The 14,260-nt window shown below is 42.0% G+C and overlaps 1 protein-coding gene across 1 annotated transcript in view; it reads right to left on the bottom strand.

Annotated features, from left to right (window-relative positions):
- Positions 1 to 13,887, bottom strand: part of LOC133622908 (neuropeptide FF receptor 1-like) — a 78,951-nt gene extending 65,064 nt beyond the window's left edge. Inside the window, exon 1 of the mRNA XM_061985758.1 lies at positions 13,778 to 13,887. The gene's annotated coding sequence lies outside the window, so the exon portion shown is untranslated. The remainder of the gene's footprint in view (positions 1 to 13,777) is intronic.
- Between the last annotated feature and the right edge of the window lie 373 nt (positions 13,888 to 14,260).

Genomic DNA, 14,260 nt, shown 5'->3' with positions numbered 1-14,260 from the left:
ATATACATAGTTAAATGTTGTTACCCACATACGAAAAACGAGCAGCACTCTTTGAAACAGGCAATTATTTATCATCAGGCACCTGCAGCACGCCACAACAGAAGAAGAAAAAAAAAAAAGATGGCAACGTGGTACGCGACAAACTAAAAAAGGGAATACTAAAGACCAGGGAAAAAAAAGGCCAGAAAAGTTCAGCGTGGACTCGTTTTTATGAGGTTGTAAATCAGGATGATAGTAATGCTGGCTACGTGATTTGCAAGAGCTGCGACGCTGTTTATGTCTACGACAGTCACAAAACCGGGACATCTAACATGGTGCATCACATTTGTGCAAAACCCCGAACCTCCACAAACACCCTGAGCATGAGCAGTTTCGTCCGCCGTGATCCCAGAAGAGTGCCACAGGATGTTAAAACAAGGCTTACAGATGCATGTGTGAACGCAGCTGCCTGCAGCAGTGTGAGTGGCGCGAGCGCGCTTGGAGGTGCGCTCAGCGCGGCTCCCAGATGATTGCGCACTGGTGTGCGTCTGGGCCGTGACAGCGTGGCACGCATTGAATGTCTCTGCTACATTGGATCAGTCTCCTTTCTTTAACAGGCAAAAGCTTTATAACCTCACTAATGCCTTGCATCGTCTATATTAGATATATAACAACGGGTGGGTGCGGGCGGGTGCGGTTTTGATAAAATATTAGTTCGGGTGGATGGCGGATGGGTGACGACTTTTGTGATGCGGTTGCGGATGAAGTTATTGCCTATCCGCGCATCTCTAGTGGGAAGCCTGGCATTGCATGCTGTTAACTAGTGTGTTGTACTCTGGTGTGTAACTTGACACTGCAACTCTGAGTGAGTCTTGCAGATGTGCATCAGTGAGGCGTGTTCTGTGTTTGTTCTTGATGAAGTTCATGTCAGAAAAGGCTGATTCACAAAGATAAGTTGAACCAAACAGGCTTGCAACCTTCCTAGCTGCTGCGCATACACCACTGTACTTTTCTGTGTCAACAAGGCACCAAAAGTTTGGTGCAGCCTGGTGGGCTTTGAGGTGGAGGTCATTTTGCAGTGTTATAATTTCAATCTCCACCTGTTCAGCATCCAGGCTGAATGTTGCACTTAACTGCTCAGCAATGGATGATATGTCCACGTTCATGAAAGGATTAGAAATGAACGACACACATGGCTCAAGCTGATCCAGGTCACAAAACCTGTTCTCAAACTCTTGCCCAACTTTGTTTATGACCTGAGAGTACTTTTCTGCAACTTTGTCAAAAGCCTCAGATGCAGAAGCATTGTCTTTCAGCACCATATGCACAGAGGGAAAGTGCGGCACTTTTTTTCTCTGTAAATGCCAGATCACTGGTAAGTGCTGCTATTTGAGCTATGTTTAGAACAGGCCAGTGGGCGACTCATCTGGTCCTTACGGGTTACCTGGTGCCTGCGGGCACCGCGTTGTTGACCCCTGCTATACAGTGACCCTAAAACTGCTGTTTTAACTAATAAGCTAAGATCGAAATGCTGTTCTCCACACAGAGGTCCTCTCCTGTTTGCAATGGCCATAGAGCTAGTGGCTGTGGCCATTACAACGGAGCCCTCTATATGTGGCTTACTGGTTGGGAAAATATGTCATAAAATAAGTCTGTATGCTGATGACATGCTTGTGTTTTTATGTGACCCTGAAATCTCAGATCTGGCCCTCCTTAAAATTAATAATGTATTAAGTACATTTTCAGGATATAGGATTAACTTAATTTCTTAATTTCTGTCGACATGACCATACGTCCTCTTTTCACCGGACATGTCCTCTTTTGCGGGGCTGTCCGGGCGGAGTTTCTTAAATGCCTCAATTGTCCGGCATTTTGAGTTAGGGTTGCGTGTATTTTCAATGTACGTTCAGGGTTAAGAAGGGGTTAAAAACAAAACAAATTGTGTGCGCAGCAACATTGGTGAGGGAGGGGCAGAGACAGAGAGAGAGAGAGAGTTATGATAAACGCGCATGCGTCGCCAGGCTCTGCTTTTTATCCATAGATTTATCAGATTTATTTTTTTATTATCTATAGCAGGGGTGTCAAAAGTGTGCCCCGGATATCATTTGCGGCCCACAGCTAATGTTTTAAAGGCCCACGGCACATTCTAAAAATACTATTAAAATAAACAAAACATAACAAAAGTGAAATAAAAACGCTTAAAGGTTAAATGTAATTTAGAAAAAGTTGCAATGTTGACTAATAAAACAAAGCTGTTTTTTTTTCTTTCAAACTGTCATTGCTCAAAACATAATATTGAATCAAAATCAATGTCATTATGAATTATTGACCTATCCAAGGTTCCGATTACTTCACATCAAATATTCCACTAAGAAAAATATTTTTGGTGGAAGATTTTGCAAATTTGGTAAATAAATAACCAAAAATGTATATTTTATTGTTTTCTTACTGTACCGAAAATGAACCGAACCGTGACCTCTAAACCGAGGTACGTACCGAACCGAAATTTTTGTGTACCGTTACACCCCTAATTGGATGTATATATATATATATATATATATATATATATATACATATACATCCAATGAAAAATACTTTAAAAAAATTAGGAAACATTTAAAAATACTTAGTTATATTAATGTGTGTGTAAATGTTTGTCCATTCATATTTATATTTTTATGATGACTGAGTGATTATGATGAGGACAGAAAAGGCACCTTATATTGATATTAACCCTTACTGTACATGTATATGGGGCATTCTACCGAATTAAAGCAAAGTGCTGTCCCGCAACCAAAAAAAGGGTTTATTAAAACACTTAAGTATTCAAACATGCATCTTTACTTACTTTATAGTAGGGTTGTATGGTATACCGGTATTAGTATAGTACTACGATACTAATTAATCATATTCAGTACGATACCGCCTCTGAAAAGTACCGGTCCACCACCCCACCCCGTCTTCGTCACGTCGTGTCATTGCTGGTTTACGAGCAGACGAGCATGTTCGGCAGCGCGCACACACGGAGTACTTACAAGCAGACACAGCGTGTAGACAGAAAAGGGAGAACGGACGCATTTTGGCTTAAAAACTAAAGATAAAGGTGAAGTTATAACACTGAAACGCTCTCAGGAAGAGATGCTTTAAGACATGGCTAGCTAGTTAGCGGCTAACGTCGAGCCCCAATCGGCAGTGTTCTAGCTACTTCTAAATCACTAATGCTCGCCTCCATGGCGACAAATAAAGTAAGTTTCTTACAAGTATCGTCTCTGCAGGACGAGGAATAGCTAAACATGCTTCACTACACACCGTAGCTCACCGGCGTCACAATGTAAACAAACGCCATTGGTGGATCTACACCTGACATCCACTGTAATGATACCAAGTACAGGACCGTATCTAGTCGATATTACTATGATTACGTCGATATTTTTTGGCATTACAACATCTTCTTTTGTTGTTTTTTTTATTTATATTATGTTTATAAACTCAGGAAATACATCCCTGGACACATGAGGACTTTGAATATGACCAATGTATGATCATGTAACTACTTGGTATTGGATTGATACCCAAATTTGTGGTATCATCCAAAACTAATGTAAAGCATCCAAATAACAGAAGAATAAGTGATTATTACATTTTAACAGAAGTGTAGATAGAACATGTTAAAATAAAAAATAAGTATATATTAACAGTAAATGAACAAGTAGATTAATAATTCATTTTCTACCACTTGTCCTTAATAATGTTGACAAAATAATAGAATGATAAATGACACAATATGTTACTGCATATGTCAGCAGCTATATTAGGAGCCTTTGTTTGCTTACTTACTAATAAAAGACAAGTTGTCTAGTATGTTCACTATTTTATTTAAGGACAAACTTGTAATAAGAAACATATGTTTAATGTACCCTAAGATTTTTTGTTAAAATAAAGTCAATAATGCAATTTTTCGTGGTCCCGTTTATTTAGAAAAGTATCAAAAAGTACCAAAAAGTATCGAAATAATTTTGGTACCGGTACTAAAATATTGTTATCGTGACAACACTACGTCATAGTATGATTTGTTTAAACCCATGGCATGAATTGAGATAGTGATAAGATAAATAAATACAAAACCATCTTTTATAGGGTGCATTCTACTGAGAAGTAGCTGTCCCCAATCGTTTCACACATTTAAATGTGTGAAAATACCGCTTAAAACATTTAAGATTTGTTTCAATGGTATAATTTAAAATATCTTTATGATTAAGTGGAAAACAACTGAAGGAGGAGGAAGAAAAGAACTGCAAAAAAAAAGTGACGGTGCTGCACACACAAATGACATAGCTCGACAAAATATGACGTAAAAGTTGCAAACAGGTCGCATTGCCGTTTAAACTGCAGTCACATTTGAAAAGGTCAGATTCCAAACGGATTTGGACTACCTACTGACTTGGTCCAATATGAAATGTGGAGGGCGGCGTGGTCTGCGGGCCTGCCGCTGAGCAGGGTGTGTAAGGACCGGCCTCGAAGCCAGCGGCAGGTGAGTAGATTGCCCAGCTGGGGCTTGTTAGCTAATCAACTGTCGCCCTTATTAGCACCAGCCAGAACGAGACACGTTGTTGGAGTTGGAGTTGGAGTGGGAGTTGGAGCGAGAGAGAGACTCAAAACAAGGACTGAAAAGTTGCAGAGCAATGTGCACGAATAAAACAATTGTCAAACCTGACTACCGGGCTCACTAGAGGATCTGTCGTGATCAGGGGAACCCACGGGAGGGCAACTTCCACATGATACAAAAATATTAGAATTTAAGCACTTTGGAGCATTTCAACTGGCAAAAATGATCCAATCTGATTTGGTGTCCAGTGCAAACGGAGCCAAAGTATTTATTGCACATTAGTTTTCAGAAGTCTGACAGTAATATGAAGTGTGTTTTTCTTCTCCGAATACTGAATAAATCCACTTTTTACCACTTGTCCCTCTCAGGGTCGCGGGGGGGGTTGTAGCCTATCCCAGCTGCACTCGGGCGAAAGGCAAGGTACACCCTGGACAAGTCGTCACCTCATGGAAGGGCCAACACAGATTGCCAATCAACCTATCCCCAGGTGCATGTCCTTGGAGGTGGGAGGAAGCCGGAGTACCCGGAGAGAGCCCACACAGTCACGGGAAAAAACATGCAAACTCCACACAGAAAGACCCAGAGCTCGGGAATGGAACCTATAGAACCTTCTGTCTGTTAGGCTGGAGCGCTAACCTCTGCCACACCATGATGCCACTGAATACTGAACCCACGTGGGTAATTCGGGCTGCCAGGCGCGTATGTAGAAGAGCAGAGAGAAAATGGAAAAAAGACAGGCTGCATGTGTCCTTTGCCATTTTTAAAGAAAGCCTGTTTTCCTTTCAGATGACTGTAAAAGCAGAAATGAATATATATCTATCTCAGATTATATCTTCTAACTGTAACAACCCCAGAGTTCTGTTTAAAACTATTAACACTGTCATTGATGCTCCCAAATCTGCTGGTTTTGATGCTTCTTTTGAATTCTGTGAAAATTGTCTCCATTTTTTCACTGACAAAATTGTGTCAACTAGAGCCAGTCTATCTCAGCCTTCATATGACCCTTCTGTTCCCCTGCATTTCTCTTCTGTTTTCCATCAGTTTGAGCCGGTGTCCTTTTCTTTTTTAAGTGACACAGTTAGTCGTATGAAGCCCTCTGGTTCTCCTGCAGATGCCCTCCCACCTCGCCTGTTTAAGGAGGTACTTGCTACTATTGGATCAAGTGTCCTTAACATTATCAATAGTAGCCTCTCTTCTGGAATAGTTCCAGTAGAGTTTAAACATGCAGTGGTACGACCTCTACTTAAAAAACCCAGCCTCGACCCCTCTCTCCTCTCTAACTTCAGACCTATCTCTAATCTTCCATACATTTCCAAAATATTAGAGAAGGTTGTCTACAGTCAGTTGCTGCCCTTCTTAGAGGATAATGGTATCACTGAGCTGTTCCAGTCCGGTTTTAAAGCCCTCCACAGCACAGAGTCAGCGCTTCTAAAAGTTTTTAACGATATCCTCCTGTCCACTGATTCTGGTAAATATGTTGTCCTGGTGCTTTTAGATCTGTCTGCTGCGTTCGACACCGTCGACCACGCCACCTTAATCACTCGTCTTGAGAACTGTGTGGGCATTAAGGGCGCCGCCCTCAACTGGTTCCGGTCGTACCTAACCGACAGGAGTTTTTGTGTAAAAGTAGACAGTTTTATGTCGTCCACAGCTCCTTTACCACATGGGGTCCCCCAGGGTTCAATCCTTGCCCCAATTTTATTTGCGCTTTACCTTCTCCCCCTTGGTTCTATTTTTAGGAAGTACAGTATTGCATTTCATTTTTATGCCGATGATTGCCAGATTTATTTTCCCATGGCACAAAATAACACGGTTCAAAGTCTTATTGACTGCCTGCACGACATCAAAGTCTGGCTTTCAGCTAACTTCCTGAGCCTAAATGAAGACAAAACAGAAGTTATGTTGTTCGGTCCAAGTCGCTCTCCCTCCCCCAACGTTGACCTCGGCACTCTGACCCCGTATCTCAGCGACTCTGTCACAAACCTGGGGGTAAAGTTTGACTCAGATTTTAAATTCGAAAAACAAATCAGCAGCGTCGTTCAAAAAAGCTTTTATCAATTACGCCAAATAGCGAAAGTGAAACCGCTTTTATCAAGACATGATCTTGAGAAATTAATCCACGCTTTTATCTCGACTCGTCTTGATTACTGTAATGCCCTGTATGTTGGCATTAGCCAGGCCTCCCTCGCCCGCCTGCAGCTCGTACAGAACTCTGCTGCTCGTCTGCTAACACAGACCCGCAGACGTGAGCACATCACCCCTATTTTAGCGTCCCTTCACTGGCTCCCTGTGCGTTACCGAATACATTTTAAACTCCTTTTATTTGTTTTTAAATGTCTAAACAACCTCGCGCCAACCTATCTCTCCGACCTCCTTCAGCCTTACTGCCCCACCCGATCCTTAAGATCAGCCGATCAGCTGCTGTTGACGGTCCCTGACACAAGGCTGAAGCTTAGAGGTGACAGAGCTTTCGCCGTTGCTGCTCCCAAGCTCTGGAACGACCTACCCCTGAGTGTTAGACAAGCCTCCTCTCTTCCTGTTTTTAAATCTCTCTTAAAAACATACTTTTATTCCATGGCTTTTAACACTGAGTGATATCCATCCTGCAATGGCGCCCCATAATACACCTGCTGTGATCCTGTTTTTATGTTTTTATGTTTTTATTAATTCTATTTTAATTATTTATTTTTTATCATGTTCTGTTTGTGTTGTGTTGTGTTTGCTCGGTACTCGTTTTATCTTTTAACCTGCTCATTGTACAGCACTTTGGCTACCCCTGTGGTAAATTTTAAATGTGCTTTATAAATAAAGTTGATTTGATTTGATTTGATTTGATTATTTTCAACTGATATTAACAGCTTTCTCCAAAAATAAATTATTTTATTGACAACAAAACATAAATGTTTGCAATATTTCCAACATCAAGCATGTTGGAAATTAATATTAAACATTAAGGTTGAGGGAATATGATACAACCTTGCAAACAAAATACTGGTCACTACCGAAACACTCGGTGTTTACAGAGAAAATAAAGCATATTGCGTTATCAACTAAAATATTATGATACTGATTGGTTAAATGTATATTCAGTTTCATAAATATGCATTTTAAAAAGAAAGATTGCATGTTGATTTTGAATAATTTAATATGTCAAAGAAAATTCATTTTTATGGATTTTATTTGGAAAAAACAATAATTATTTAAAAAAAATAATCTTTACACAAGGTAAACATAACATAATAGACGTAGCATAATAGTTGGTTTTCTACACCAAAATTAATATATTTGTTATTCAACTTAAACTTATTGTGTGAATGCTTTAAAGCATTCAAACATCCATCCATCCATCCATTTTCTACCGCTTATTCCCTTTGGAGTCGCGGGGGGCGCTGGAGCCTATCTCAGCTACAATCGGGCGGAAGGCGGGGTACACCCTGGACAAGTCGCCACCTCATCGCAGGGCCAACACAGATAGACAGACAACATTCACACTCACATTCACACACTAGGGCCAATTTAGTGTTGCCAATCAACTTATCCCCAGGTGCATCAAACATGTTTTTTATTATCATTATTCTCCAGATTTTGGCCCGCTCTACCTTCCACATTTTTCACCCGATTCAAACCGTTCCAACTTCAAACTGTTCAGCCTATTCGGGAATTGCGGGCTTTCCCTTGACAAATTCCAAAATTTCCCAGATTTCCCAGAATTCCAGGTTTTCCGGGACATTTTTCCCATTCAAAATGATTTGGACATTTTTCAAACTTTGACCATTTCCACATTTTCCAACCTTTTCAAACCATTCCACCTTCAACACATTCCACCATTCTGGAAATTCCAAAGTAAACCGAAACCTCTAAACCGAGGTACGTACCGAACCGAAATTTTTGTGTACCGTTACACCTCTAAGGGCCACTGATCTATACTGCGTGTATCTATAGCAGTGGTTCTTAACCTTGTTGGAGGTACCGAACCCCACCAGTTTCATATGCGCATTCACCGAACCCTTCTATAGTGAAAAATATTTTTTTTATTTTTTTTTCAAATTCAAGAAAGTTATATGTCTTTTTTACTGGTGCTCAAAATGAACCGTGCATGAAGATCATCTTGTTCAAAAAACAAAACCAACGCAGTGCATGAACTCACAACAAATTACACACCTTACCATGAATTGATTGACGTGGACCCCGACTTAAACAAGTTGAAAAACGTATTCGGGTGTTGTCATTTAGTGGTCAATTGCACGGAATATGTACTGTACTGTGTAAACTGTACTGTGTTATATAATGTATTCTCTTCCTTTGCAATCTACTAGTAAAAGTTTCAATCGATCAATCAAACAACCTGCAAATCAGATGTAAAATTAGAGGGAACATTGTTTGGGGGTATCCATAATACGCCGATAGGGAGAAGTTTTTATTTACACGATAAATCGGATGTGTCTTTACCTCCGTGGCGGAGGCTCCGCCGAACCACTGAGGCCGACTCACCGAACCCCTAGGGTTTGATCGAACCCAGGTTAAGAACCACTGGACTATAACAATGGGACCCATGGCACTCAGCATCAAGGGTTGGAATTGGGGGTTAAATCACCAAAAATTATTACCGGGCGCGGCCACCGCTGCTGCCCACTCCTCCCCTCACCTCCCAGGGGATGAACAAGGGGATGGGTCAAATACAGAGGACAAATGTCACCACACCTAGTGTGTGTGTGACAATCATTGGTACTTTAACTTTACTTAACTCATGCTTGCCAACCCTCCCGAATTTCCGGGAGACTCCCGAATTTCAGTGCCTCACCCGAAAATCTCCCGGGACAACAATTCTCCCGAATTTCTACCGATTTCCAGCCGGACTTAACGCACGCCCCCTCCAAGTCCGTGCGGACCTGAGTGAGGACAGCCTGTCGTCACGTCCGCTTGGCCAACCAAAAAGTAACCACAGAACACTATACCCTATAGTGTTCTGTGGTTACTTTTTGGTTGGCCAACGGTTTACGTTGTATTGCGCACCCTGGCGGCAAGTGTGGGAGTCGGTTCTGAAGTATGAAGTAAAGAGACGTAACTTCATCACCTCGCCTGGTTATTGACTCCAACCCAGAATATTACACAGCCCACACCTATGCTCCTTCAAAGGCTGTGCTACTGGCTGCAAAGCATTGCACTTTCAAATACAACAATGAGTAGAGGAGTGTTATGTGTGTATATGTGTAAATAAATTAACACTGAAATTAAAGTATGTCTTTTATATATATATATATATATATATATATATATATATATATATATATATATATATATATATATATATATATATATAAATATATATATATATATATATATATATATATATATACACAAATATAGCTAGAATTCACTGAAAGTCAAGTATTTATTTTATATATATATATATATATATATATATATATATATATATATATGAAATACTTGAATTTAAGTGAATTCTAGCTATACATTTTCTCCTCCCCCTTAACCCCCCCAATCTCTCGAATTTGGAGGTCTCAAGGTTGGCAAGTAACTTAACTTAATTATTGCGAGGTTCTACCACCTGTTGATTGTTAACGCTTGTTAGCGACATGAGCCATGGAACACGTACAGTCGTGGTCAAAAGTTGACATACACTTGTAAAGAACATAATGTCTGGGCTGTCTTGAGTTTCCCAATAATTTCTACAACTCTTATTTTTTGTGAGTAATTGGAGCACATACTTGTTGGTCACAAAAAACATATATATATATATATATTTCATATATACAAATATGAAATACTTGAATTTCAGTGAATTCTAGCTATACATTTTCTCCTTTCTCCTCTTTCATATATATATATATATATATATATATATATATATATATATATATATATATATATATATAGCCCTGCGATGAGGTGGCGACTTGTCCAGGGTGTACCCCGCCTTCCGCCCGATTGTAGCTGAGATAGGCTCCAGCGCCCCCCGCGACCCCAAAGGGAATAAGCGGTAGAAAATGGATGGATGGATGGATATATATATATATATATATATATATATATATATATATATATATATATATATATATATATATATATATATATATATATATATATGTATCAGTGACGTGTGGTCACTGGAGGCAGGTGAGGCGGGGCCTCACCTGCCATCATGGAAAGAAAAAAAATGTAAAAAGAAAAAAAATTTATTAAATTGTCATATGTATTCAGTGATTATACTATAAAGTTATTTTCCATTTAACTTCACCAGTTTTAGATGATGTTTTATTCAAAATCGCTGAATTTTCACATTTGCCGTTCAAATACTGAGAAGAGACGGTGCGGTGATCAGCAGCCAGTTGAGGCACGTCACTCAGTGCCTCAACATGGATTGCAGACTCGGCTAACTGCTGGCCTGCTGTGCAGTGAGACCGTATTGCTATATGAATTATATTATACATTTCCATAGTTTAGTTAGCTGAGGTATATAATGTACAGTGTATTTTGTCAACAACTGTATGTGTGTAAAGTATTTCTTGTGCTGAGCAATCATAAAACTGCTGCAAAGACGCACTGTGTGAGGCTCGCAGTAATCCCGCCTCCTGGTGCCGGTTAATGCACGCCCGCCGCAGAATGCACCCCCCGACGGGAGCGCCACACCAACCAAAGCCCACACCCAAACCCTCCACGTGCAAGACCGAATCCACCCAAAAAAAGTCACTTAACAAGAAGCCAAAAAGTGCAAAAACAACAATGCTCGCGCCAGAGGAGCCGTGAACGACTGCAGGGACACAACATTAGATACACCTGCAGACTGCAGCACTGATTTCATATTTCATTCATTCACAACTCCTCCAACACCAACACCACTGTTCCCGCACTTATAAGTAAAGGTAAGACCATAATAACGTTTTTTTAATTAAATGTGCTTTTTTGTGTGCTACAGTTTGTATGTGTAAAGTTAAAGTTAAGTTAAAGTACCAATGATTGTCACACACACACTAGGTGTAATGAAATTTGTCCTCTGCATTTGACCCATCCCCTTGATCACCCCCTGGGAGGTGAGGGGAGCAGTGGGCAGCAGCGGCGCCGCGCCCGGGAATCATTTTTGGTGATTAAACCCTCAATTCCAACCCTTGATGCTGAGTGCCAAGCAGGGAAGAATGCTGGTATGAGCTTTTAAACATAACCCGTTAACTGCTGCCAATCAAATGGTAAATGAGATACTCTTTAGGGTTCGTATGTTTGTAAATCTGACTGTGATGAAGTCAGTGCCTCACCAGCCATCAACCTCACCGCACGTCACTGATATGTATATATATATATATATATATATATATATATATATATATATATATATATATATATATATATATATATATATATATATATATTAGAGATGCGCGGTTTGCGGACACAACCGCGGAGTCCGCGGATTATCCGCGGGTCGGGCGGTTGAAATAAAAAAAAATTAGATTTTATCCGCGGGTCGGGTCGGGCGGTTGAAATTAAAAAAAATTAGATTTTAAATAGATTCAGGCGGGTGGCAGTTAAACCAATTCGGAAATATATATACATAGTTAAATGTTGTTACCCACATACGAAAAACGAGCAGGCACCTGCAGCATATGCCACAACAGAAGAAGAAGAAAAAAAAAAAGAGATGGACACTTTTACGGAGCGGAGAAGGGACGCCTCGCCGGGGTCCGGGACCGAGGCCCCTTCCCCCGAGAGGGCCCCACCGGGAGCCGTAGCTGAGGTGATCTGCGAGAAGGGCCCGACGCACGTCCAGGGTCACCACCGCGCCCACCGCACCGACACCCCGCCTCGTCCGCCTTCGCCGCGGCCGGCGTCACGCGCAGCAGGTAAGCAGCTTACCTGCCCGCCACCCCCGTGGCCGGGGGCTCGTAACAGGGGTCACTCCGCGCGCTCCGCCCGCGCAGCTTACCTGCCCGCCACCCCCGTTGCCGGGGGCGCGTAACAGGGGTCACTCCGCGCGCAGTGCGCTCACGAAAGGGGTGGGGCTCACCCTGGTGAGCCGAGTGGGCCACTTTTGGTAAGCAGAAGTGGCGCTGCGGGATGAACCGAAAGCCGGGTTAAGGCGCCCGATGCCGACGCTCATCAGACCCCAGAAAAGGTGTTGGTTGATATAGACAGCAGGACGGTGGCCATGGAAGTCGGAACCCGCTAAGGAGTGTGTAACAACCCACCTGCCGAATCAACTAGCCCTGAAAATGGATGGCGCTGGAGCGTCGGGCCCATATCCGGCCGTCGCCGGCAGCGAGAGCCGCGAGGGCTAGGCCGCGACGAGTAGGATGGCCGCCGCGGTGCGCGCTGAAGCCTCGGGCGCGAGGGACATCGCACCTCCACGCGCTTGGAGGTGCGCTCAGCGCGGCTCCCAGATGATTGCGCACTGGTGTGCGTCTGGGCCGTGACAGCGTGGCACGCATTGATCATGTCTCTGCTGCATTGGATCAGTCTCCTTTCTTTAACAGGCAAAAGCTTTATAACCTCACTAATGCCTTGCATTGTCTATATTAGATATATAACAACGGGCGGGTGCGAGTTTGATTAAATGTTAGTCGGGTGGATGGCGGATGGTTGACGACTTTTGTGATGCGGTTGCGGATGAAATAATTGCCTATCCGCGCATCTCTAATATATATATATATGAAATACTTGAATTTCAGTGAATTATAGCTATAAATTTTCTCCTCCCCCTTAGCCCCCCCTCCAATCTCCTGAATTTGGAGGTCTCAAGGTTGGCAAGTATGACTTAACTTAACTTTTAAACCAGCAGATTTGCTCACATTTCAGTAGACCCATAATAAATTCATAAAAGAACCAAACTTCATGAATGTTTTTTGTGACCAACAAGTATGTGCTCCAATCACTCTGTCGCCAAAAAAACAAGAGTTGTAGAAATGATTGGAAAGTCAAGAAAGACATTATGTTCTTTACAAGTGTATGTCAACTTTTGACCACGACTGTACGTGTTCCATGGCTCATGTCGCTAACACGCGTTAACAGTCAACAGGTGGTAGAACCTCGCAATAAGAACGAAACACCGATTTAAAAAGTGAAAACGCTTTGTTTTCGAATCCCAAAGTCAATATATATTACTCCGCTAAGACGCTTTTTTTTTTTACGAGTTGTATCTCCGAGCAAAGTGGACGAGGAAGTGATGAACATGTCACCTACCTCGGTGTTGGCAGACGTTCGCCGCTGAAGAAACGACGGTGCGGATAAAAGTAGTCGAAAATCAAAAAAACAATTAAGAAGACGTCCTTCTGGACTGATGTTCCGCGGCTTCTATCTACCGCACGTCGTGACAGAAGCCGTGTATAAAAATGAGATATCTCCGGGGATGACGCCGCGCACAGCGGGTGCGCTGGGCACTGACGTCACTGAGGTAATGGCGTCAATTAAAGTGTGTAATGTGAGTATTAGCAGTGGCGGTTCTAGATTAAATGGCTGCCTGGGCGAGAACAGCCATACATATCCCCACTAACACTATTATATGTCATCTGTCTCCATATTGTGCTTGTTATATATCACATGCCCCCCCTTGTCTCTCTCTCTCTCTCTCTCACTCTCTCTGGTTTCTGTCGAGGACAAACACGACGCACACCTTAATTGTTAGAAATCCCACTGTTCATATTAACAACCTCTTAAGGCCCAAGC

This window comes from Nerophis lumbriciformis, linkage group LG12 (genome assembly GCF_033978685.3).
Source record: "Nerophis lumbriciformis linkage group LG12, RoL_Nlum_v2.1, whole genome shotgun sequence".
In the NCBI taxonomy this organism is placed as follows: Eukaryota; Metazoa; Chordata; class Actinopteri; order Syngnathiformes; family Syngnathidae; genus Nerophis; species Nerophis lumbriciformis.
The sequence above is the reverse complement of the archived record's forward strand: the minus strand, read 5'-3'. Positions and strand labels throughout refer to the sequence as shown.